The 27,685-nt window shown below is 41.6% G+C and overlaps 1 long non-coding RNA gene across 1 annotated transcript in view; it reads right to left on the minus strand.

Annotated features, from left to right (window-relative positions):
• Positions 1–295: 295 nt before the first annotated feature.
• LOC147033213 (uncharacterized) overlaps positions 296–27,685 on the minus strand; it is a 34,045-nt gene continuing 6,655 nt past the window's right edge. Inside the window, exons 2-3 of the long non-coding RNA XR_015055491.1 lie at positions 16,831–17,088; positions 296–4,051 (exon numbers count right to left, since the gene is read on the minus strand). This is a non-coding gene — a long non-coding RNA (uncharacterized LOC147033213). The remainder of the gene's footprint in view (positions 4,052–16,830; positions 17,089–27,685) is intronic.

A 27,685-nucleotide genomic window follows, 5' to 3' on the forward strand; every position in this document is an offset into this window, starting at 1 on the left:
CTTTGTGTAATAATTTTAGTAATAAATATCCAGTTCTTGGGATACACCAAAGGTAGAACCATCTTTTCCAACATGTCATTTATATTACATTAAAAATAACATCATAAAAATTATTATTTTTGTAGAGTTGAAACAACACATACAGACATAATTGACCACAACACTTGGAATTTAAACCTTGAACTTGAAATGTTTGATAAACACCATTCTGAAATAATTTTATGACTTCAACAGGTGGTGGAAGACCAAAACTATCAAAATAATATTTAACCTGATTATTATCAATGCAAACCCAATGAGAACCATTTTAATTTGATCTAAATTAATAATATTCTTTGTATATTTGGATAAGTTTGTTGATTAATCTCTCATACAAATAACCACATTATCAATTTTTAATTTCTCACAGTATTTGACAAGTTCTCTATTTGATGTTTTATTCTTTCCAAATTCTTTACACCAGTCATCAATGCTCATTTATTCATGAGAAATATATAATCCATTACCCCCTTTAAGTTAATTTTGCACTTGCTTGTGCGATAGAAGAAGCAGATCTCCAACTAACAATCTCGCTTTATCAGGAAGGCTTTCAAGTTTTTCAGCAAAATCTACAATTACACCACTTCCACTAATTTGTTTCTCCAACTCTTTGTTCTGTCTTTCCAACTCTTTTTGAGCCTGGAATTGAGCCTTCCTTTCATTGGCAGTTTTCACCGCTGCTGAAATACCACCCGTCAATGCTCCAGCCTCATTTAAACCAGCAAATAAAGGAATTAGAAATGGGAGAAATCCTCCACTCATCTCTCTTATTGAATATCTCTTCAACATTGGTTTTGACATTTTAATTTTAATTGAGCCAGTATCGTTCAAGATTTTCACCTGGTCTCTTGTGAGCAAAACATCAATTCTAACGAACCCGAACAGCTTGCTTACCATAAAATGCACGTTATTCACCACGAAAAGCCATTCAATCTGGGTGTGATTTCCGCTTCTGAGAATGATAACTGAAAGGGAAAAGTTAAAATCATGGAGTACAGTCATGCTCCATATGCAGTGATGACTTGAGAATATAATGGCCATCCCATTAAATGTGTACAAAATGGTATGTTGAAAAGCTCCTGTGGAGTGAAGTCATATGCCTTTAAAAGCCACACCTTTTATTCATGAATGAGTTCACAACAAGAAGGAAAAAAGATCACAGTATACATCGCTAACATACCAAATTGAGAGTTCGCAAAATCGACGAATTGTTCATCCCCAAAATTGTTGATAAATATCATCTAGCCCAGCACAACAAGAGCTGAAGCAATTACAATGATTCCAACAGACGGAAGTGACATTGTCTTTTCGGTAATGTATCCGTACGGTAACAAAAATGTTTTTTTGTTGTATTAAAAAAATAATACACTCACAATACTGTACACCTCTATGATGAATTGCAATGTGAATAATACTGTTGCAAATTCGCGCCCGCCAGCGTGTGAACGGCCACGTAACTCGAATAGCGGCACGTCGCCCACCGGATGGACAATTCTGTCGTGACCCTCTCGGAACAACGCCGGGAGCTAGTCACAGGTGGGGGTTTAACCTCACCACGATCGTGCCAATTGCCCACCCGCGCAGGATAGGGTTGCTCGCCAAATTCGATTTACCTAAGTACCTGCGTGAATGGTCGACCAGGCGATCGTACCACACCACAGGCCGACTCCGGACACGAACTGCTTAAGCGGTCCGTTCCGTGCTACAGTGATAACCGAGCGGTGTTATCGTCGGCCTTCACTGTTCCGATTAATTACCGGGATGTTGCACCCACTACGGACCCCTTACGTGATGCAAGATGGAGGGTCAATAAAAAAAGGAAAAGAGACGAAGCAGAGCGGGCACAGTTCAACATGCAAGCATTTTTATTCACACACACACACACACAGACAAGCACGTATCCACAGCCATACAGACAAAATGCACATAAAACAGTTAAAACAATAGAAGCAAATGCAGAGCTACAACCAACTACGACCGACACACGGCAACACTTATGCAGTTCTACTTGACAGACGGGGCCAGCACACACATTTATACAAAAAGCAAAGGAAGGAAAAGAAGTCGCGACTTCCCTTTTGTGGCTGATGAGTCCCTCTATCACGACCATCAGCATGGTTGCGCCTGGCCCCGACCTCTCTCGCGGCCGGAGAACCCTCTCCGGCACTCCCCGTCCGACGTGCAAGTCCACCTCACAACTGGCGCTGCCGCGTCTCCCGTCCATGCCTTCGTGACAGGGCCGCTCGCCAAGCCGCGGGCGCAGGACCTCGAAGACCAACTCTCGACAAAAACCAACCAACCGCAGACCAACTCTCGACAAAAACCCACCGAAGACCAACTCTCGACAAAAAACCAACCAACCGAAGACCAACTCTCGACAAAAACCCAACGAAGACAAACTCTCGACAAAAACCAATCCACAAGGTCCGTCCTGTCCGCCTTTTGTGGCGCGGGGCTCCACCCTTCGTTCCGCCCCGTTTTCGGCTTCACCTTCCTTCGAGAAGGTTCCCGAAAAGGGGCGTGCCCTCTCGTTCCCCCCTCCCCACGCCGTGCGGGGGGCGAGGAAAGTCAGTCTTGGCTCAGGGCCAGGGAATTATTCCCCCAAAAAGAGGCCCCCACCTTTTCTCACCTTTGACCCCTGGCTCAGATTGCATCTCCCACACCGAGTGCGGAGACTCAAATGGGAGAAACAGGCGGGGAAACCCACACATCCTCGCAGTTCCCTCCTTGGCGCCTTTGTTTGTCGTTCGAAAGCGGACGTAGTGGCGAAGATGTGGTAGCGCAGATGGTGAAGGTGGCGTGGTTGTAGTGTGGTTGGCGCTGTGATCGGGATGGCGTGGTTGTTGAGATGCTGTTTGTTTGAAATAAAAGATAGAAAAAGAAAAACGCCTAACTCAAAGCGTCGCATCCCGGATGGATCACATAAATTCCCTCCATACAACGGGTTTGGGCTAACCACACATGTACCTATGGAGATATCTCACATGAGGGCCCTTTATGGTGTAATGCGAATTTCCACAGCCGTAACAATACATTTCACATGATAGGTCTGTGCATATGTGAAATAAAGCGGTTTTGGTAGTGGTGGAATTTCTGGTGTAAGTGTGAGTCTTCCTGTCTTTTTAACAATCGAATGCACAGTAGATTGAACGATTCCATGTGTACATCCAACTTGCATTGTTCTTTCACCATGCTAATGTCTTTTAATTTTCGTAACATCTAACTTGGTGATTGGTATTGTATGAAAAGCATGTTTCAAGAACAAATGAAATGACGGTTCACGAAACTCCTTGTGGCAGGCACGATATCAGGTGAGACTACACTTGTTCATGCTGTCCTGATGTTTGATCCCATTTGCTGGCACAGGTCCAATGCAGTGTGCACCTGCTGATAATGCAATCAGTCACCTGGACCACAGGTATGATCAGGCCTCACACGGCACTATTATTACACAGTGAACGTCTCCACTATGCCACGACTATCAATACCAGATGCGCGACCGACAGCCACAGCAAGATATAATCAGGGTTTGTGCAAGTGTTTAGGTGCCGAAGCGAACCTTCAGATTCTCTCCCCTCCTTACCCTCACAATTACCTTTAGAAAAAGCATATTGTGCATTAGAATGAATAAAACTTTGCATTGATAAATTACAGATATATTTTACAAGGAAAAGGAGAAATGGCTTCTGATTGCACATTCTCACAGTTGTATACTTTTCACGTGATAGGTAACTCAAATAAATGCACATTATAATATGTAGTATGGCTCATGTGATGGAATACAAAAGATGGGTTCCTGCAACAAGGTTGATCATTGGAACTTAGAATATTTTTTTTTCCATGTGTTGATTTTATCAACTGTAGAAATAATTCCTTCAGGTCAATGTTTCATGTAATTCCATGTTCTCTTGACAAGGGGAGAGCGCAAAAAGTCTTTGTTGCACCAATGAAGAATGGATGTATGTTTTGATCAATTTGGAAAAGCTTCACTCAAAATCTTCCAACTTGCTTGCTGTTTGAACACAAAGAGAAACCATATCACACCAGCAGTAGAATAAGGGTTGTGAACTCAAACAAAATCTATACATCGCAAGATAAACAACAAACGTTTGTTCAACATTAAAATAAGATGAAAGGATGCCTCATGTTGTACTGCTACTAAGACATTCGTTGCAAGAGAAATAGTGTGTTGAACATTGTTGTTCTTGGATAATCTAGAACTTGTCTCCTTTCTGAACCAAACCTCAAATTTTCAATTCAATCAAAATATGTTTGATTTTTACTTTTACCAACGGCAGATTTCATAGAAAATCTCACCCCACACACTCATGAGAAAAGACGACACGGAGAGCGTCTACGAGTGGCAAACTTAATTGGTCCAGACGACGTAATATGCGGTAATATTTTGTCCAATTTCTGCAAAATGGAATGTTTTTGAAAGTACCATGATGGCGATTTTGTTCTTCAGAGTTCAAGTGTACAATTCAATCGAAATAACATTAAAATTTTAAAAGTTGAAGAAAAAACCTTTTTTTGGAAGTTTACTGCCGTTGATTATGCGACTTTCACACCACAGTCTTCAACGAGTTATTTTTTTTTCTGTATACCTTGGTCGAGGCTCGTATGAGAGCTAAGACACAACTCACAGCAAGGAGGCATGAGACAAGAGGGGCGGGAGTGGAAGGGACAAAACAGTGGGGAACAGACACATTAGGTGAACTGTGGAAGGGAGAGGGATTGGGATGGGACGGGGAACATGGCGAAGAGAAGATGGACATTACAGGGACTTTCAGGAAGGAAAGCAGGGGAATTGAAGGAAGTGGGCTTGGGTGGATTATCGGGGGTAGAAAAGATCGAGGATTTGGATGGGGGAAGATAAGAGGTGGTGGTGAACAGCTGTTTTGAAAGCCTGGAGGGAAGAATGGGAAAGAATAGAGTGAGGAAGTTTATTCCAAAGGCGGGAAAAAAGAGGAATGAAAGAGTGAAGATGAGCAGTGATTCGTGATTTTGGTAGTTTTACCAGAAGGGGGTTGTTGGCGGACCTTGAGCACCCTGTGGAAATGTGGTGGGGACAAATCTCAGAGAGAGCAGGGGGGGGCAAGGCTGGAGAGGAGTCAGTAGAAGACAGAAAGACCACCGACCAACCTGCGATGATTGAGTGAGAGGCCCAAACACAGCTTCATTGCGGGAGATGCCGATGATCTTAAATGCCCTGGTTTCGACAGCGTGAAGCCGAGAAAGGTGGGAGGCATGAGCACCAGCCCAGAGGGGAGAGCAGTACTCCATCAGGCTGCGGACAAAAGCTTTGTAAGTGGTAAGGAGCTCAAGAGGGCCAAGGAAGGACTTTGCACGACGGAGGATTCCCAGTCGGCGACTGGCTTTTGAGGCGAGGTTGGAAATGTGACTTTCCCAGGAAAGGTCATGGCAGATAGTGAGACCCAGAAGCTTGAAAGAAAAGACTTCTTACAGAGGATTGTTGAGAAAGTGGATGGGGGGGGGGGGTTCTAAACGGTCCTTTCGAAGAGACATAGTGAGAGTGTGAGATTTGTCTGGATTGAAAGACATGTTCCACGTGTTGGACCAGTTTGTGATTTTATCCAGATCTGCAGTGAGCGAAGAAGCTGCTGCTTGCCAGTCTGAGGGATGACAGATGGTACGGCAGAGGGGGGAGTCGTCGGCAAAGAGAAATAGAGGATTTTCCAGAGAGTCCGAGAGATCATTGATGAAAACCAGTAAAAGAACAGGGCCCAGAACGCTACCTTGAGGAACTCCAGCCTGCACAGGAAGAGGGGATGAAAGAACTCCATTTAGGGCCACACGTTGACTGCGACAGGAGAGGAAGTCTGCGAGCCATGAGTGGAGATGGCCTTGAATACCATGGGAAGAGAGTTTGGTGAGTAGTGCAGGGTGCCAGACTGTGTCAAAAGCACGTGATATGTCCAGGGATACGGCTCGGATTTCCTCTCTGGCATTGAGGACCTCCATCCATTGATGGGAGAGCAGAAGCTGCATATCCAGGGTAGAGTGACCTTGTCTGAAATCAAATTGATGATTGGAAATCAAGCCATTGGAGAAGAGGAAGGATTTCATGTCTGAAGCGATGATGGATTACATAACCTTGCTGATGATTGGGAGAAGGCTGATTGATATGTAGTTACAGGGATCTGTTTTTGCACCTTTTTATGCAGGGCAGTGATGTTAGCAGATTTCCAAGCAGATGGCAGATGACCTTGGGCAAATGAGAGGGTGAATAGAACAGAGAGAGGGTGAGCAAGAGCAGAAGAGCAGGCTTTGAGGACACGTGGGCTGATGCCGTCTGGACCGGTTGCAGAATCTGACTCGAGGTTTGAAAGCAAGCTCTCCACCTTGTCAGGAGAAAAGGATACAGAGTCCAGGGACAGTTGGGTGCGACTGGGTAAAGTGGGTAGAGATAGTGATGGGTTTGGGACACAAGATTTAGCTGCAAACACCGAGTTTAGACATTCAGCTTTATCACGTGTGGAATCAGCAGTGCGGCCATTTGAGGTAAGGGAGGGGATGGAGGGGGAACATACACCAGAAACAGATTTGATTAAACGCCACCAGGATTTTGAGGAGGGAGAGATGTTTGAGAGTTCAGACTTGAGATGAGAAAGATGTTGTTTTCTGGCTCTCCTGAGGGTAGATACACACTTGTTCCGAGCTTTGTGGAAAGAACTGAGATTGCCCTCAGTTGGGTTTGCTTTCCATGAGGCAAAGGCAAGTTGTTTCAGGACAACTGCCTCGCCACAAGCTTCAGTAAACCAAGGGCGGGAGGAAGGGTAAGACAACTGAACATGAGAGGGGATAAATCTGTGCATGAGGGAGAGCAAGTTTCTTTGAAAGAATTCCCAGGATGAGTTGATGTTTGAGAAAGTAGTGATAGGAGACCAGTCTGTAAGTTTGATGGCTGCTCGGAGACCCTGCCAGTCGGCTTGAGTGAAATGCTAGACTCGACGGCGGTGAGGTGGTTCTCTGATAACAGCCAGAGAGATGTCCACTTTAACAAGGACGTGGTCAGAAGAACCAATTGGAGCGAAGGAAGAGCAGCAGATATTGTCAGGGAAATTTGTCAAAATCAGATCCAGAAGAGATGGAGTACCATTGGTTGAGATCCGGGTCGGGAAGTTGACCGATTGAGTCAGTCTCAATGAGTCGCAGAAAGCTTTTGCTGAGGTGCCATGGCAGGTGAGAGAGGTACCCACACCTAGCCAACTGGCGTGATGACAATTGAAGTCACCACATAAGAGGAAGAGAGCGTTTGGATGAGAAGATAGAAGATGGTCCATGTTTTCGGATAGTGAGGTGTAAATGGAGTCATCACGGTTTGGTGTATGGGACAACAAACATATAAACAAGAGGTGGGAGCAGAGGGGAAGCAGGAGCCAGTGGTATTCCTGGGGGTGTGGGGGAGTGAGAGCATTGCATGGAGAGTGAGGAATAGAGTCTTTGATGAAGAGAGCAACACCTCCACCAGGACGAAGCTCAGGTCTGTCATACCGTAAGAGGGAGTAACCAGGGAGAGATACTTGGGAGTCAAACACGTCTTGGGAGAGGAAAGTTTCTGTTAGGCAGATAATGTCTGGTTTGTCAGTGGCAACCTGTATGGAAAGATCTGAAAGGTTTGAGCAAAGCCCCGGATATTTGAGGTCCACACCTTTAATGAAGAGGTAGGGGAGGAGGCTTTGGGTGCAGGAGGTGGAGGGGGAGGGGGAGGATAGGACAAGGGACGAGGGGGGAGGTAAGGAGGGTTGCTGAAAGAGTGTGGGGTATTGCAGAATAGCTCGGGGAGGGGGCCGAATGAGGAGGAGAAAAGGCTCTGTGGTGCTGGGGTAGAGGGGGACAAGAGACAAGGAAGAAGGCAGTTGAGGATTTGAGGAGGTGGAGTGAAGAGATGGAGGTGAGAGGGCAGTGGAAGGAGGAAGGTTGGTGGATGAGAGGGGGGGGAAACTTAGAGAAGGAAGAGTGAGGGGGATGAAAGTTGGGAGAAAGGTGAGGGGGGAATTTTTGAGAGAGGGGAGAGGGAGGCTTGGAGGGAGAAGAGTGGGATGGTTGCTTTGAGAGTGAGAGTGAGGGGTGAGGGGGGTGAGATGGCACTGAAGTTGGAAAAAAAGAATGGTTGATGGAAAGCGAGCATCCATGGCAAACTGTGGTTTTTAAAAGTTTTAGGTCAGAGATGCGATTTAACACAATTCTTGATGGATGCAATGAAGGCGAATTCAGAGAATGGAGAGAAGAAGCGCTGTAATAGTTGGATTTTTTAGGCAAGGAATGAAGGAGAGGTCGAAATGACAGCAGTCTGTTAAAATCGCAGAAGAGTGGTGCATTGTGAAACAGTAAAGAGTACCACATGTGTGAGAGAGGAAGATGAAGCATTAAAGATCGTTTTTGTTGTTAATATTAATGTATGAGAGAGTTCAACAGATTAGGTCATGGAAGTGTAGAAAAAAATCGAGGAAGAAGACGAGGAGGAAGTTAAGAGGAAGAAGAAGAAGCAGAATCGGGAGAAGATGAGCGTGTTGTTGTTGTTGTTGTTGTTGGGTATATATATTTTTTATTTTATTTTATTTTTTTTGAGATAAGAAAGAGATTAGTTGGGAGAATGGGGGATATTTGGAAAGTGGGGAGGATGAAAATTGAAGGTAATGGGGAGGATAGAAATTGAAGGTAATGGGGAGAAAAAACAAACAACAACAAAAAAAAAAACGATCGAACACCGAGTGGAACCGGTAGGCCTCAAGCCTAGGCCTAGGCCTCAAACACCAGGTAAGAACGTCGACAAAAATACTCACAAAATAGCACGATTTTTGAAACAAAACCGAACTAGGAACACACAGTAACATGTAGGTGAGAAAATTAAACAGTTAAAACGGGACAAATAACAACCGGAAACTTAACTTTGAGAACGTCAGCAGGGAGCCCCGAAGAAGACCTCTCGCCGCTCCAAAACCGGAACCAGAAGTCAAGTTATATTAGTTATTTGTGTCTGTTGTTTGTATCTTTTTTGACATCTTTAAAAACAGTAAGTTTTCTGTTTGGAATGATTTTCAATTAACTTTGATGGCCAGACAGACAGATAGTAAAAACAGTTATCCCCATCTGTGCACATGCTCGATTGGGGTGAATTATGAACCAAATTACTGCTAATTTCAGGTTCCTCTTCAGATTCACGTTCTGATTCGTCTTCAAAATTTAACATTCAATGGTAACCTCGATCATAAACCGATGTTTGTAGACAGCCAGACAGCACTAACTCCACTTTCTACTTCGTGTGAACAGGGTAATTATGATACGCAGAACAGTGCTTTCAGGTTTCAGCAGATACTTTAACGACATGAATGACAAAGACCACAGTAAATAAAGCACAATTCAATGCAATTTCTCGAATTTGAACTTGAGATTCTGGTATAATGTGATAAATGCACATAAAACAGGTCAAACTGATTTAACTTTAATGTTAAATTCCAATGTCATGTCTCATGGATTATTGTAACCCTGAGTAGTAGATTAATGGGGCTTCTGAGACATCCATGCAAATGAATGGGGAAAATTGGGAAAACTCTATGAATTGAACCTCGAAAAACCCTAAACAGGAGACTGATTCCACCCCCTCCCATACAAATGAATGGGAAACCTTTCTGACTCAAGGCCCATCAGGTCAAAAGAGGACAATGATTTTCTCTCCCCCCTCTGACTCTCTGACTCCCGGTCCATGGGGTCAAAAGAAGAGATAGATCTCTGCCCCATGACTTACTGATTTCCTTTTATATTATCATTCCACTCAAAGAGTGAGCCAATGAATATTTGATCACGTTCTGCTTCCGGTAATAAATTAATTTTCCTATTACATTCATCACCATTGAGTATTTTCACAAATACTATTTTAGAACTTAGTTCTTGGTCTAAATATCTTTGTTGAGCAGAAATAAAATGATAAACTTCTCTCAATGTTCTTGTTTGACCACCTCCTGAGCCACAGATTATTTTTAATATGCCACGCTCACTTTTTCATAAGCCACGCCCACTTTTCAAAAACCCCGCCCACATTTACTAATCCCCACCCTCTTTTGTGAGGACCACCAACTCTTTCATCATTTTCAGTTAATCTCTGACTCACAAACAATTCATTAGCAAATTCTAGAATGTTATATTTTTGAAAATTTCTGGATGAACGCCTAGGCTTGCCCAGGAAATTTCCAAAGGAAACCACACCGACCAGTCTTTCGATATAAAGGCTTGAAACCCAGACTGAATTTAAACATATTTTTACTTTTACTGAGAATGGACTGCTGTGCTGAGCTTGAGTGGGATGACTTTGGAGTTCCTTGGAGTTCGACTACTTGTATGGAACTAAACCTTCAAGTTGATGAACTGGATTCAAACCTCTTATCTATTGAGGTAATATTTTATTTTCCTATTTACAGAGTTTGCATCAAGCATATAATCATTTATTAATTAAATCACTTTATTAATACATTAATATTTTCTCTCACAGGAAATTGTATCAGAAATACGAAAGGAAAATACTGCTTTTGCCACAACTTGGGGCGAAATTGTTGGCTTGGTTGAAGACCTTGTGAGTGACCAAGACCCACAGAACGAGCTCAACCTTGATGACCCAACCAAAGCGTTATACCTTGGACACCAGCACAATTCTGAAAAAGAGTTTTACATCAATGGTACTCATTGCGAGTTATCAAGACAATACCCACTGAACAAGTTATACCTTGATGAACCAGAATATAAGTTTTAGCTCGGAGACTCACAAATTTTTAAAAAAATCAGTAAATGAGTTATCCTTGGTGGTTTTAAATATGAAACCTACCTCGGAGACTTCACAAATTTTGAAAAAAATCAGTAAATGAGTTCTGCCTTGATGGGTGAAATAACTACCTTGGAGACTCGGGAAAAGGGTTCTGCCAAGATGGTTCTAAATATGGAACCTACCTTGGAGACTCTCAAATTTAGAAAAAAATCAGTAAATGAGTTATCCTTGGTGATTTTAAATATGAAACCTACCTCGGAGACCTCACAAATTTTGGAAAAATCAGTAAATGAGTTATCCTTGGTGGTGTTAAATATGAAACCTACCTCGGAGACCTCACAAATTTTGGAAAAATCAGTAAATGAGTTCTGCCTTGATGGTTTAAATAACTACCTTGGAGACTCGGGAAAAGGGTTCTGCAAAGATGGTTCTAAATATGGAACCTACCTTGGAGACTCACAAATTTTGAAAAAAATCAGGAAATGAGTTATCCCTTGGAGACTTTGTAAGTTGGTTTTATTTTGGAGACTTGAAATGTGGGTTCTGGCTTGATAACTCACAATGTGATACATATCTTGGAAACTCAACAGGAATGTGGTTATACCTTTGAGACTTGGAAAGTTGGATTTATTTTGGAGACTTGAAATGTGGGTTCTGGCTTGATAACTCACAATGTGATACATATCTTGGAAACTCAACAGGAATGTGGTTATACCTTGGAGACTTGGAAAGTTGGGTTTATTTTGGAGACTTGAAATGTGGGTTCTGGCTTGATAACTCACAATGTGATACATATCTTGGAAACTCAACAGGAATGTGGTTATACCTTGGAGACTTGGAAAGTTGGGTTTATTTTGGAGACTTGAAATGTGGTTTCTACCAAGAAGACTCTTGCGGATCTAAACCTATCGATGTAGTTCTTTGTTGATCGTGCTTGATGAGAGCAAGATCAAGAAAGTTCTGGGAAGAAAGTGCAGGAAAGTTCTTACTCCCCATTTCTACTTCATCAAACTTGAAAGCCTTAAAAGACAGAATTGGAAGAAGAGAAAAAAAAAACATAAAAAAATATTGTTAGTTCTGGGAAGAAGATGTAGGAAGGTTCTTTCTCCCCCTTTCTACTTCATCAAACTTGAAAGCCTTAAAAGACAGAATTGGAAGAAGAGAAAAAAACAATTAAAAATATATATTGTTGAAATATGTATTTTAAAAAAGATATTGTGTTGTGCGGGGGTTGGGTTTGGGTTGAGAATTTGAATGTGAGGGTTAGGGCAGGTTTGCGTTGAAGTTGAGATTTTGAATGTGTGGGTTAGGGTGGATAAGGGCGGGTTAGGGTTGGGTTCAGGTTAGGGTTGATTATGCTCCCTGTTATATTATCACACACACACACACACACACACACACACACACACACACACACACACACACACACACACACACACACACACACACACACACACACACACACACACACAAAAGTTAAGCCTTGACTGACTATTCAGTTGAGGATTCTGTGTTTGGGGTTCACAGATCTAAGAACATCCCCCTTGACACACAATATCTATATATATATATATATATATATATATATATATATATATATATATATATATATATATATATATATATATATATATATATATATATATATATATATATATATATATATATATATTTTAATTTAACCCTCGGCAGATGCCATTCTTATACACACACACACACACACACACACACACACACACACACACACACACACACACACACACACACACACACACACACACACACACACACACACACACACACACAACCAAACAAAAGTTAAGCCTTGACTGACTATTCAGTTGAGGATTCTGTGTTTGGGGTTCACAGAACTAAGAACGTCCCCCATTGCACACACACCAACAAACAAAAGTTAAGCCTTGACTGACTATTCAGTTGAGGATTCTGTGTTTGGGGTTCACAGATCGAAGAACATCCCCCTTGACACACAATATATATATATATATATATATATATATATATATATATATATATATATATATATATATATATATATATATATATATATTTAATTTAACCCTCGGCAGATGCCATTCTTATACACCTCGGATTTGGTCCTCGAGTGTTCATAGATGTGTATAGTAGAGGGGAGTGAAGCGCCAACACTTTGCTCCCATGAGTATTATCTGCTTAGTTTTGTCTTTTGTAATACCTGTGAATAAAATGAACCTAAAATCTCTTCCCCCTTTAAATCATATACCTTATAAGTCCAAGGAACTGTATCTATCACATCAACAATTTAAAAAAGCTCATTTGTCCATCGTTTAGTATAACCTTTTTCAAAATGAGATTTCCATCTAAATGTTCTGGCTATATCACCAACTTTGAATTTAGGCTTTTTGACATTAATCTCTTTTTCATATTCTAATTTTGTCAATGTTTCTGATGGTTTCGTTTTCGTTGAGGTATGAATCATGTCGTTGGAGTTATTTACAATATCCTGAATAAAAGATGACCGATGTTGTGAACCGAGTTGTGTGAATTTTTTATATAGTCTCTCTTTTAAACTGCTATTAAAGTGCTCAATAACAACCGCTTTTCCTTCATTAAAGGTACTGTGTCATGTCATGCTGTTATTTTTTAGAAAATTCATAAATATCTTATTATAAAAGCCTTTTCCCTCATCAGTCCATAATTTTTTGGGTTTTTTCTTGCTTTTATTAAATATCTGTTGAAAGGCTTAGATAAGAGCATTACCTGTTTTGTTTTTTAAAGGGACAACCCATGCATATCTACTCCTCAAATCAATAACGGTTAAAGCATACTTGTACCCCTTATCATTATTGAGTTCAATCAAATCAGCGGACCAGATGGAATCAACTTCCTTGGAAAAAACCTTCCTTCTATGAAACTTTGTGATTATTGGTTGATGTAATTCATCAGCTAATTGTTCTTCAGTCTTAATGATATCATTAGAGCCAATAAGTTTTCTGAACTTCCAAGCCCAAGTTTCAATTTAGTGCTGATCATATTCTTCACAATGAACCTCTCAACTTTTTCTCTCAAGGTTGGATTTTGTATCAGAGACAAATTATGCATTTCTCTATCGGCTTCATGCTTTTCTTCCAAAGTTGTGGTATTCCCATTATCAATATCATGCCTCATGCACACTTCATCAACCCGATTGATGGGTTTACTCCATGGTTTAGGATTGTCTGCCTCATCAAATCTTTTATCCAAGTTTGTGCCTGGACCACAGAAAGAATACCCTGGTAGATGTAATTCCCCTGGTATTCCAGTAGTTGTAAATTTACTTCCTCATAAAAACTTTTGTATATCTCCTCCACTTTTGTGTTTGGAGATAAATTGACTTTTTTTGAACCACACACCGAACATGTACCTTTTTGTATAACCCTGATATTTTTACTTTTAAAATATGAGATATTTTTAGCATTAGTTTTCTTTTTACATTTGAGACAATAACTCATTTATTGATGAGAAAAATTCTGACAGAGTGCAAAAACCTTTTTAGTTTCCAACATGCACATTTGAATCTTAATTTTTAAAACATAAAGAATCCTCAGAAATGTCTTCACTCTCTCCTCCATTTAATTTAGAAAAAAATGAAAAGCTTTATTTTATGTCAATATCTTTGCCTTGAAAATGATGTCAATAGTCTTGACGAAAATATTTCTAATAGACTTGTCAATTCTTTGTTTTCCTCCTTGGTGCGTTGAGATTCATTAACCTCTGCCATCGAAGATGGATGGAGGTTACTGTTTTCACCCCTGTCTGTTTGTTTATTTGTTTGTGAACAGTATTATGGAAAAACTCCTGGACGGATTTCGACGAAACTTGGTGGGGGATTAGGTCTGGTCCAAGAATCATGCCATTACATTTTGGACTTGGTCCAAAAAAAAACTTCGAAAATTTTGCAACTTTTTTCAAAAAAATTTCGATTTTATTTGAGAAATATTTGATTTTTTTTTTTGCATTTCTACATGTTTTAAGTGATTTCCAACCCCCCAAAAAAAATTGTTAGAGAGAAAAAAAAAATTTTGCAACTTTTTTTCAAAAAAATTTCGATTTTTTTTTGGGCATTTCTACATGCGCGTTGATGTAGTTTAGTTTATTTAATCGTGGTTCAGTACAGTCTGACCATTTTGACCTACGATGAATAGGATATCAGGTTCACTTAAGTGACCCAGTAGAATTGGCGGCGGAGGTTTTGCACTCTACCGAGTGCTCCCCCTCTAGTTTATTTTCTGTAATACCAGCAGTATTTTTTTAATCTCACTGATTTCCATATATTTATGTTTATTTATTCTCTCTCTTTCCTCCCTCTTCTCTCTTTCCTCCTTCTCTCTCTTCTCCCTCTCATCCTCCTCTCTCTTCTCTCTTTCCTCCTTCTCTCTCTTCTCCCTCTACTCCTTCTCTCTTCTCCTTTTCCTCCTCTTCTTCTGTCTCAGTTTCTTCAACTCCTTCCTCGTCCCTTTCTATCCTTGAATCACTTACACCCCATAGAATATCATACATATATTCATCAGGATTTCTTGTTATTCCTGTATCCAAAATAATTTTTTTACAACAGGAAAGCAATAAAATTTCTTCTGAATTTCTAAAAGAGCCTTACGTTTTCTTAAATTTATAATTTTTTCATTATTTAACATTTTAATTAAATCCAAAGTTGTCGGTTCATCAACTTCAGTATAAAGCCGATCTTTCACTGAAAATACCTCATTCTTATGTTGGAGAACATATTTATTAAAATACCGAATACCCTTTTCTTGTACGTATGCTTGGACACAGAAATGATAATTTTCTTGAAGTCTTCTTGCTGTCATTTATGTATGAGAAATATCTTCTTCTTCTTCTTCTTTCGGCTGCTCCCGTTAGGAGTCGCCACAGCGGATCATCCGTATGATCCGCATAGTGATTTGGCACATGTTTTACGCCGGATGCCCTTCCTGACGCAACCCTGGTCGCCTCTTATGACACAGGGATATGGTACACCTATTTTAACCGGGGTATACACCGGCCCAGTATACTGGTATTCATTTCACCGACCTCGGAAGGATGACAGGCTGAGTCAACCCCCTGGTGTATTAATTCAGTGGCCCAACGGGACTTGAACTCAGGATCTTTTGGATCCCAAGCCGCTGCCCTAACCACTGTGCCAACACCAGGCTGTATGTATTCGAAATATATGACAGAATAATAGTATGACACAAAACACCTCCCCATCTTCCCAGAGTTAAATCATTTTGTATTTCCCTACTTTTTATATATAATCCTGTTTTTTCTGTTTTCATGATATAAACTGGGGCAAAACCATTATTATATTTACCCTTATTAAATTCATTTATTTGTTGTTTACTAATCGTGCTTCCACAAAACTCATTCTCTGTACCAAGCGGATAATATTCTTCCTTGCAAGACTGATTTAATTGTCCCAGGTCTTCTAGGTCAATTTTAAATGACCAATTATACCCTAAATCATTCATATTGTTATGTGCGTGTGGCCGCGTACCTCTAATGGCAGCGGTGTCGCCCACCGGTCGGACAATTCTGTGGTGACCCTCCTTGGAACTCCCCCCAGGAGCCAGTCACAGGTAGGGGTCTAACCTCACCACGATCATGCCAAATGCCTACCTGCACAAGATAGCAGAAATCTACCTCTTCATGACACATTCATGATGCATGATTTTACGCCATTTTTAATTTCCACATGAACGAAAATCACCATTTGTGCATGCGATAGATAGCCGTTAGCTCAATGGAGACTCATTGTATTCCCTTTCCATCAAGATACATTGGCTTGGAAAAAGACGATTTATTTGCACATAATATTTTGATTATCATTTTCACTTTGGACGTACGGGACATTTGATTCATGGAACACACCACGGACTTTTCCTGAATGTTTCATTTTGACGGTCGAGCATGGCTGTGGTCTCGGAGAATTTACCTTAGGCGTCCACATTATTCCATTGACGTTCGACACCCACCTTTTTCCGTCAGGTCAGATCGACACCCGGTTCAGCAGCTCAGGTCAGGTCAGGTCTGGTATGGGAGCATGCGCTGAAGCTACTCATCACTGCGTCCACTTTCCACTGGTACTCCAGGGGCCTCCGTCGGGCCATCCCCCAGGAAGAAGCCGAGCTCATCCCCATCTCCTTGAGATGCTGATCAACCTGCTGCAACCACGAGGCACGTGAAAGGCCCATTGGCCTCCTCCACTCACGAGGCTCCCTTGCCGAGAGAATCTGATAAACAGGATCAGTGACAGGAAATGAGTAACATGTCCATACAGCCGCACCTGATGCTTACAGACTATGTGGGTAACAAATCTCATTTGAGTCTCACACAGCAACTGAACGTTGGACACAAAGTCCGATCAGCGATAGCCAAGGATTCTCTGTCGAGGCCTGGTCCCAAAGGAATTAAATTGCCATCTCAGATCCCTGGTCAGAGTCCAAGTCTCACTTCTGCAGTGAAAGACTGGAAGCATCTTGGTCCTGAAGACTTGGACTTTTGTCCTCCCGCACAGGTACCGGCAGTGCCACACCCCATGGTCCAGTGAATCCATGACTCCACAGCCAGACGCAGACGTCTCTCGACGTCATTATTTGTTTTCGACTCAATCTTCCTTTAATATCATCCTCCATCACTTTAGAAGAGTGTGTGTGACGAAAAATTTTGCCAAAGCATCAATGGTCGTTTGAATATTGTGTTCTCAATTTAGTTTTGGTACCTGAACTTTATCAATGACCTCGTGCCATTCAGGTCGTTTCTAATACAAGTTATGGGACTGCATCCGACATGGCAAGTGACCCGGATTTCATGGGTTTGACCCGTTCATTGTGTGAATACCTACAGACCCGTATTGTTTGTGAATACCTGCAGACCCGTATTAATTTCGTCAAAACCCGTATTAGATGGAAAGTTCGATCCATTCCCAAACGCAATGTTTCGCTTCCATTCCACCCGCTTGGTTTGACCCATACTGTGAGACCTGGGATGCATTCAGTTGCCAAGTTTCTTATGGAGTGCACGCAAAGAGGCTGAAGCCCTCATGCAAGCATTCCATCATTCGACACTGTTAATAAGGAACGGCTGGCTTGGCAACCTATAGCAAGCTTATTGATCATGGAGCATACCCGTGGTGTGTTCAGTTGCCAAGCATTAAGTGTTTCGTTGGGGGTGCTTGCTTGATTGCTTAAGCCACTTGGCAAGGGCTGTACAAGTTGATTGTTAATGGAAAACACACACCACTGGAGCGACCTGCAGCCGATACATAATGTATTCCTCAAAGTCAATTGGCTGTGTTACGTCAAGAGGTTTCTCTCACTGAAAGGCAGTCACCATCCTCCAGGATTCCACATGAAGAATCACCTCTGATCATGTCTAATAAATAAATAACCTGGTTTTGATTCCCACCAACCCGTTTTTTGTCACCTCCAACTTTCCATTTGTGCTCCATATGGAATTTGAACCTTGGTTTCAAGCATTATTCACCACTGCTTCAGAAGAGAGTACTCAATGGAGTTTTCTTTAAGTTTCTCCTGCATTTAACAAATCAACAATCCAAGAAGAAAGTCCCAATTTGGCCAAACGCTCAAAGACTCCCTCAGGCCCAATGACTCTCTTTGGAATTGTGCTTTGAGTGCATATAATGGGGAATCTGACACAACATACTCGTGAAGACCGAAAGCTTCTGGACACGATACAAGTAAGTGATTGTGTATATAAAGTAGAATGCATCTCATCGTGGAGTTCGATCGATCGATTGCATCTCATAAAATATTATATAGTACGAGCAGGGGCAAACACAGCGCTGCCTTGCATTTTTTTTTTGGGGGGGGGGGAGTGAGATACCTGTTATTACCTGGCTGGGTGAGCTTTTATCGCTTGTGTGACGTGTTGAATAACGTGTTGGACACAGAAAGAATAACGTACAAACTCTTGAACATTGATTATGTCGTGTTGTTTTCTGGATAAACAAGATGTGTGTGTGTGTGTGTGTGTGTGTGTGTGTGTGTGTGTGTGTGTGTGTGTGTGTGTGTGTGTGTGTGTGTGTGTGTGTGTGTGTGTGTGTGTATGTGTGTGTGTATGATTAGGATAGTAGTGCACGAAGTAAATAGGTCGGAATTCTGGAATCGTGCACAACCGACATGTCATTGTAACAGATCCATGTGTTTTCGCTCATTTCGCTTAATTTAACATATTATACCCATTAATACAGGAAAGTACTTACGACGTGATTACATATTTGAGAATGCTGAAAATGTATGAGGTTGAAATGTTTCAGCGAGATTTGTGTGTTGCATCGATTTTAATTTTCGTAACGTCTCACTTGGTGCTTGGTATTGCATGAAAACCATGTTTCAGGAACAAATGAAATGACTTTTCAGGAGAATCCTTTTGTCAGGAACGACATCAGGTTACACTGTCTGCACTTGTTCATGCTATCCTGATGTTTGATCCCATTTCCTGGCACAGATTCAATGCAGTGTGAACCGGCTGAGCATGTGATCAGTCATCTGGACCACAAGTATGATCAGGCATCGCACGGCACCATTATTAATCAGTGCACGTCTGCCCCATGCCAGGACTATCAATACCAGACGCACGACCGACAGCCACGGCCCTGAATGATCAGGGGTTGTGCAAGTGTTTAGGTGCCCGAGGCGAACATTCAGATTCTCTCCCCTCCCCACCCCCACCCACTCACCCTCACAATTACCTTTCCAAAATGCATATTGTGCATTAGTATGAATAAAAGTTCTGCATTTATAAATTACAGATATATTTTACAAGGAAAAGGAGAAAATGCTTCTGATTGTACGTTCTCACAGTTGTGTACTTTTCACATGATAGGTACTCAAATAAATGCACATCATAATGTGTAGTGTGACTCACGTGATGGAATACAAGAGATGGGTTCCTGCAACATGGATGGTCATGTAAATTTAGAATATTTTTTTAAATGTTTTGATTTTATGAAATGCAGAAATAAGTTCCTTCAGGTCAATATTTTGTGTAATTCCGTGTTCTTTTGACAAGGGGATAGCCCAAGAAGTCTTGATTGCACCAATGAAGAATGGATGTGTTTTGAAAAACTTGCTAAAGTTTCCCTCTCAAAAGCTCCGAACATGCTTGCTGTTTGAACACAAAGAGTAGCCATATCACACCAGCGGTAGAATAAGGGTTGTAAACTCCAAAAAAATCTACACATGGCAAGATAAAGAACAAACGCTTGGTCATTGTGAAAATAAGATGAAAGGATAGCTCATGTTGCATTGCTACTTCAACATTCATTGTAAGAGAAATAGTTTGTTGAGTTTTGTTGTTCTTGGAAAATCTAGATATTATTTGCTTCCTGAGGCAAACGTACAAATTTTCATTTCAATCAAAATGCTTGATTTTTACTTTTACCAACAACAGAGTTCGTAGAACATCTCACCCCACACACTCATGAGAAAATCCGACACGGGGAGCGTCTGCGAGTGTCAAATTTGATTGGTCCAGATTACTTAAAATGCCATAATATTTTGTTCAAGTTCTACCAAACAGAAGGGTTTTGAAAGTACCATGATGGCGATTTTGTTCTACAGAGTTCAAGTATATAATTCAATCGAAATAAAATAAAGATTTCAAAAGTTGTAGAAAAAACTTAATTTTTTTGGATGTTTAGTGCCATTGATTATGCGACTTTCACAGCACCGGATTTAACGAGTAAAATGAGTTATTTGTGTCTGTTGTTTGTATCTTTTCTGACATCTTTAAAAACAGTAAGTCTTCTGTTTGGAATGATTTTCAATAATCTTTGATGGCCAGACAGACAGACAGTAAAAGCAGTTGTCCCCAACTGTGCGCATGCTCGATTGGGGTGAATTATGAACCAAATTACTGCTGTTTCAGGTTCGTGTTCAGATTCACGTTCTGATTCGTGTTCAAAATTTAACATTCAATGGCAAATAAATTGTTCCTCGATCTAAACCGATGTTTGTGGACAGAAATATAGACAGAGTGAAACAGTTGCACATATATAATGTGCAGTTGCACATAAATATAGACAGAGTGAATTAGTGAAACACTAATTCCACTTTCTGCTTCGTGTGAACAGGGTAATTATGATAGGCAGAACAGAGCTTTCGGGTTTCAGCAAATACTTTAACATGAATTACAAAGACCACAGTAAATATAGCACAATTCAACAAAATATATTGAGATAATTTAAACACACAATATCGTTGGGAAAATCATAGAGGATTTGAACTTGAGATTCCGGCATGACGAGTTAAATTTACATACAACAGGACAAACTGATTTAACTTTTATGTTAAATTCCAATGTCATGTCTCATGGATTATTGTAACCCTGTTTTTTATTCTAAATCACGATTCTAATGCAGAAACGCATGTTTTTCATCAAATAGTTTGGATTTTAGCTTGCAGTTACAAAGCAAAAATTTTACACAACAAACCTTGTTCCTGCAAATATGGTCAAATTTGCGTTATGCAAGCGTTTTTAACAACACATCATCTTGCTCACCAAACATACTGTTACGAATTTGGAAGCTTCCTGCACACAACAGCCAGGTCCTATAGAGCAGCTATATCAGTAAGTATGTGTTTCTAGTTAGGGTCCCGTCCTCTCTTTCATGGGTGATTAATTGTACATGCGCTGTGGGTTATTTTGATAGTTTGGATTTAAATTACCAACAAGAACAACAATGACACCTGCCCTCGCTTCCTTCCACCATCATCCGCCGGCAGCATTGCTCACCTGCATGTCAGCACGTACATAGGCGGAGTCTAGTGTGCTTGGTGGGGTTTCTCTGGACGTTGGTGTGCTGGCATTGCCCCAAATATGGGCCCAAGCTTTACGCTCTGGCTTCGCCCCAAATATGGGCACAAGCATTACGCTCTGGCTTCACCCCAAATATGGGCACAAGCATTGCACTCTGGCTTCGCCCCAAATATGGGCACAAGCATTGCGCTTTGGCTTCGCCCCAAATATGGGCACAAGCGTGCACTCTGGCTTCGCCCCAAATATGGGCACAAGCGTTAAGCTCTGGCTTCGCCCCAAATATGGGCAAAAGCGTTGCACTCTGGCTTCGCCCCAAATATGGGCACAAGCGCTGCACTCTGGCTTCGCCCCAAATATGGGCACAAGCATTGCGCTTTAGCTTCGCCCCAAATATTGGCACAAGCGTTTCTTTCTGGCTTGGCTCCAAATATGGGCATAGAGCGTTGTCTCTGCCCAATGAGGGAGTGTGAGCGTGGGATAAGAGAAGCACGCGTGGGCCAAACGTGAGAGAGTTGAGTGGTTGTCTTCTGGTCTTCGAAAGAGAGTTGAGTGGTTGTCTTCTCGTCTTCGAAAGAGACTTGAGTGGTTGTCTTCTGTTCTTCGAAAGAGTAGAGTGGTTGTCTTCTCGTCTTCAGAAGTCTGGTGGTCTTCTGAAGCCAGTCGTCGCCTTCCTGGGGTCCCGCCAACAGAGCGTCTTCTCTTGTGGCCTGTGTGCCTGTGAGCCTGTCCCACGAGGATCGCCTGCCTGGGCTTGGAGCGGAATTGTGTGGCGGGTTTGAGTCCTGCCACACCGGATCGTCGAAGACCGCACGAGGCGGAAAGGTCCAAGAATAGGCTCTGACATCCAGCTCGCCTTTCCTCGAGCTGGAGGCCACAAATAAAGACCTGACGGGTCCGTTTCTTTTTGGGTGTACATGTGTGTGTGTTTCTGGCACCAGTCTGTTAAGTAAACCTGCATAAGTGCTTGTACATAAATTGCTATTCCTTCATTATTCGGTTAACTCTGCCTTCTTGCGTGCTCCCCTGCCCCATTATAAATAAATATCCCTTTTGTTAAATGTTCCAGCTCGTTTCTGTGTTTCTTTCATTGGCTTGGTACTGTGTATATTGAGTAATAGCGAGGCCGTTCGGGCCGGTAAATTGTTCATTTGGTCCGACAGGCTTTGGTATTCTCCGCTCAGGAAACACACGGTTCGGGCTCGGTTACGGCTCATTCCGCTCGAGGTCCGTTGAGGGTGTGAATTCCCCGGAAGCTTTGTCCACGTGGGTAATTAGGTATATTGAAGTTTGGCAATTGACGCTACCCCACGCGGTCGAATTATTACCAATTCATGGTCCAGTAAAGGACCCGTGCCTTTCGGACTTATCCAAAAGGCACAACCTTAATTCCGGCGTGTTTGGTGGAGCCGACTCTACTGCTCCCTCTCGCGGACGTTCTCGCCACTGATACCTGGCCCCGGAACAATACATCCTCTGCATACTGTACATGGCTAACATATTAAATTGTATGACATGTATGGATATTTAATAAAGTGAATGTTTCATTGTAATCATCATTGTGACCTTGACAAAACAAAAGTTACAACAATTTTAATTGTGTTTTTACAGGAGACATGAACACAAACGTTGTGGGATATTTTCCTCACACGGTCACACTGGATGTGTCGGATATTCCTTTGGATGACAGTGGACGAGTTATCATGTCGGTTTTCACGTTTGCAATGTGTATTTCAATCCCTCTCAACGCAGCAATCATCGCGGCTTGTTTTCCTCGTTGGTTACATTCACCCATGCTCTTGTACATTGCCTTATCATCGCTCGCTGACACTTCATGGGGAGTCGTGGTAATATCATGCTTTTTCAGTAGAATAATTGCAAGACGTGAAATAATATCGTTTAATGAGTGTTTGTTTCAGTTGTTTAGTATACATTTCACAGTGTTTCAGCAGTTTCTCACCACCTGGTTGATGTACATTGACCGACATTGGGCTATTTTTTGGCCGTACAGTTATGTGGCTCTGATGGTGAACAAAGGTGGTGCTGTGAAACTTGTCATTGTAGTTTTGACAATCGGATTGTTGTTGAGTGTAAGCTTTGTTGTAGTACCAACAACAATGGTGTACTGCAACTACTCTGTGGTAGTCCGTGATGTAGTCTGTGTTTCTTCTCCTGTTGCAAGATCAGCTTGTGGAAATGTTAATCCTTCACTCATTCATTCTCTATTTTGTCAGTATCTTGTGTATGGTTTAACCGGTTTTACAGCACTGTACTCGACTTGGTGTATTGTTCGTAAATGTAGTAAATCATCCACAGAGGCAAATATAAAAGCCTTGCACACATGTTTTACACAATTGTTTGCATCTCTAGCGCAGTTTATACTACTTATTGTCGTGATGGCGTTGAAAAGATTTGTAAGACTTCCCACGTTTGGTTTTGTCTTGAACCTTTTAAGTGCAGTCACACCGGCCTTTGTTAATCCTTTAATATTTGGGTTCAGAATGCAGGAGATTCGCTCAACTATCGTTCTTGTTTACCGTAAAATGTTTGTAATTCACCATAAAAAGGTATTCAATCAGGGTGTGATTGCCGTTTCTGAAAATGATAACCTTGAAAGGAAAAAGTTTAAATCATGGAACATGGTCATACTCCATAGGTCGGAATTCCATGGGAATAAAATGGCCACCCCATAAAATGTGTATCAAATGATATTCTGAAAAGCGAACGTAGAAAGAAGTCAAATGCCTTCAATAGAAATACCTTTTGTTCTCGAATGTGTTCCGAACTAAGAAGAATGAAAATCAAGTGCAGGAGCATGCAAAGGACACCGGCCCATGCAAAATAAGAAAAACAACAAATTCTCCAGTATGTGACATTGCAGGGGCATGTTCTGCACCCGCCTTGCCGCCGTACTGCAGGTGGAGATGGAATTGTTAGGGAGCGGTGAACTTCTGAGGTAAACATGTGCAAATGATAGTTAATCATTAAAATGTACTTCTGAGGGAAATGTGTTCAAATTTTTGGGTTTTTTTAATGTTCGTGTTTTTTTTGGTTTCGGACCAGGTCACTCCACCCTGGATATGCTGCTTCTGCTCTCACAACAATGGCTGGTGGTCTTCATGCAAAGACACGAAATCAGAGCCATCTCCTGAGACAAATCACATGCTTTTGACATGGTCTGGCACCCTGCCCTGCTCATCAAACTCTCTTCCCATGGTATTCATGGCCATCTCCACTCATGGCTCGCAGATTTCCTGTCCTGTGGCAACCAACGTGTGGCCTTAAATAGAGTTCTCTCATCACCTCTTCCTGTCCAGGCTCGAGTTCCTCAAGGTAGCATTCTGGGCCCTCTTCTTTTTCTGGTTTTCATCAATGATCTCTCAGACTCTCTGAAAAATCCTCTTTATTTCTTTGCTGATTACTCCACCCTCTGTCATACCATCTGCCATCCCTCAGACTGGCAAGCAGCAGCTTCTTCGCACTCTGCAGATCTGGGTAATATCACAAACTGGTCCAACACGTGGAACATGTCTTTCAATCCGGACAAATCTCACACTCTCACTTCGTCTCTCTGAAAGGACAGTTTGGAAAGCCCCCCATCTAGTTTTTCAAAAATCTGCTGGAAGAAGTCCTTTCATTCAAGCTTCTCAGTCTCACTATCTGCCATGATATTTTTTGGGAAAGCCACATTTCCAACCTGGCATCCAAAGCCAGTTGCCAACTGGGAATCCTCCGTCGTGCAAAGTCCTTCCTCTGCCCACCCGAGCTCCTGACCACATACAAAGCTTTTGAGTGCAACCTGATGGAGTACTGCTCTCTCCTCTGGGCTGGTGCTCCTGCCTCTGACGTTTCTCCACTTCATGCTGTGGAAACCAAGGCATTTAGGATTATTGGTATCTCCCGAATTGAGTCTGAGTGTTTCGGCCTCTCACTCTCTCACTGCAGGCAGGTTGGTGGTCTTTCTGTCTTCTCCTATATCCTCTCCGGTCTCGCCCCCCCCCACCCTGCACTGTCTGCGATATGTCCCACCCCACCATATTTCCACAGAGCGCTCAAGGTCTGCTAGCAGCCCCCTTCTGGTAAAACTACAAAAATCACCGCTCACCTTCACTCTTTTATTCCTCTTTTTCCCCAACTCTGTAATAAACACACTCTCTCTTCAATCCCATTTTCCCTCCAGGTCTTCCAAACAGCTGTTCACCACCACTTCTTATCTTCCCCAAACAAAACCTTGATCTTTTCTACCCCCGTTAATCCACCCCAATTCCACCTCCTTCAAATTCCCTGCTTTCCTTCCTGAAAGTCCCTGTAATGTCCATCTTGTATAGCCTGTGTTCCCTGCCCCATCTCTCTGCCTTCCACATATCTCCTAATATCTCTGTTTTTTGTTTTGTCCTTCCCTCTCCCGCCCCTCATGTCTCATTCCCCCCTTCCGGTGCATTGTGTGTTAACTCTCATATGAGCCTCGACAGTGTATACAAAAAACAAATAATAATAACACGAGTTTATGTGAACAAAAGTAATTCTCAGGTACTGTAAATGTGTAAAAATGATTCTGACTCGCCTTGCAGCATATGGAGACGGATTTGGGGAGGAGTCTTGTGCAATTATTGATTGATTAATTGATTCTTTCCATTATTAAAATTAATGTTAATTGTAAACTAATTGATTCTACATCAATTGTGTCATAGCATACCTAAATCACCCCTGTTTCATCCGAATCTGTAATTTTTTTAAATTAAATAATAAATGGAAAAATGAATAATTAATCGATTAACGGAATTATCACTATAACAAAAATACTCTTTATAGGCAAATCACTCATTCACTGTCGTGTCCAAATATTGGTTTCCGAGCTCAATAAGTGCCTGATATATTGCCCAAATGAAAAAGAAAATAAATAAGTCAAAAATAAATAGATAATAGTTAAGTAATTAATTGATGTCAAAACAAAAAAAAACATCCAGTTTTTGCAAAATAACAACGTCGCTTTTGTCCTCAAATTTAAGTTTCCAAGCTCAAAGTATGGTTGAGATATCACCCACACAAACAAAGAAGAAAAGGAGTGAAAACGGAGTACTTCCTTCCTTTGGTGCCTGATGATGATGTCATGTATCGTCTGGATATGGAATAGGAAAATAGTGGTGTGCAATATGCCAGAATTCATCGGTAAAGTATCAAATTGAGAGCTCACTAATTCTATGAATTGTTCACCCCCCAAATTGTTTATAAATTTCATCTGGCCTCGTACAATTTAGGCTGAAGCAATTACAATGATTCCAATGGAAGGAAGCGACATTGTCTCTTGAGTTATACTAATACCATTACAATTTTTTTTTAATCTCAATTGCAAAATAATACCAGCACAATACTGTACGCATTTGTGATGGATTGTGATGCTGCATCTGCACCTGCGTGAACCATACATTTGCCATGATCGGTGTGTGCATGTGCGCCATAAAGTGGTTTTGGTAATGGCAGAATTTCTGGTGTATGTATGAGTCTTTTTCGGACACCTATCTCGTTCTGGGAGAAGTAAACTTCTGGCGGCGAGGGTATACTATTTTGCCTTGGAGACAAATTTATTTATTTTGGAGAATCATGGCCACGTTTGGCATTATAAGAGTTCAAATCCATAGAGGGAGGAAGAGTGGTCGCTTTGTGGGGAGCGGATTCAGCACTAGTTCGCAGCTAATGACATTAAGAGTGTGGATCAGCAACGATAGATACTGCTGAGTGTTTGCAGTGTGCCAACCTACACGATCATATCAAGCTTTTTCAAAATGTGGAAGCTGGGGGACATCCCTTTCTCAGAGTTGATTTCCATTGTTGAACAACATTGGAATCTGAAGCCATCAATGACAGTGCAGCACGATAAGCTGAATATATTTAGGCAGGAAAGCAGTGAGGCCATTTCGGATTATGTAGCAGCCTCACATAAATTGGCTGAACGGTGTGAATGAGGAAATAATTTCGAGGAAATTCTGCGTGATCGCTTCGTCTGTGAAAATGCGAACAAACACATCAAACTCAGATGGCTGTGAGAAGAAT

The sequence above is a fragment of the Eptatretus burgeri genome, chromosome 2, assembly GCF_056783735.1.
Source record: "Eptatretus burgeri isolate ZD-2024b chromosome 2, Ebu_testis_v1, whole genome shotgun sequence".
In the NCBI taxonomy this organism is placed as follows: Eukaryota; Metazoa; Chordata; class Myxini; order Myxiniformes; family Myxinidae; genus Eptatretus; species Eptatretus burgeri.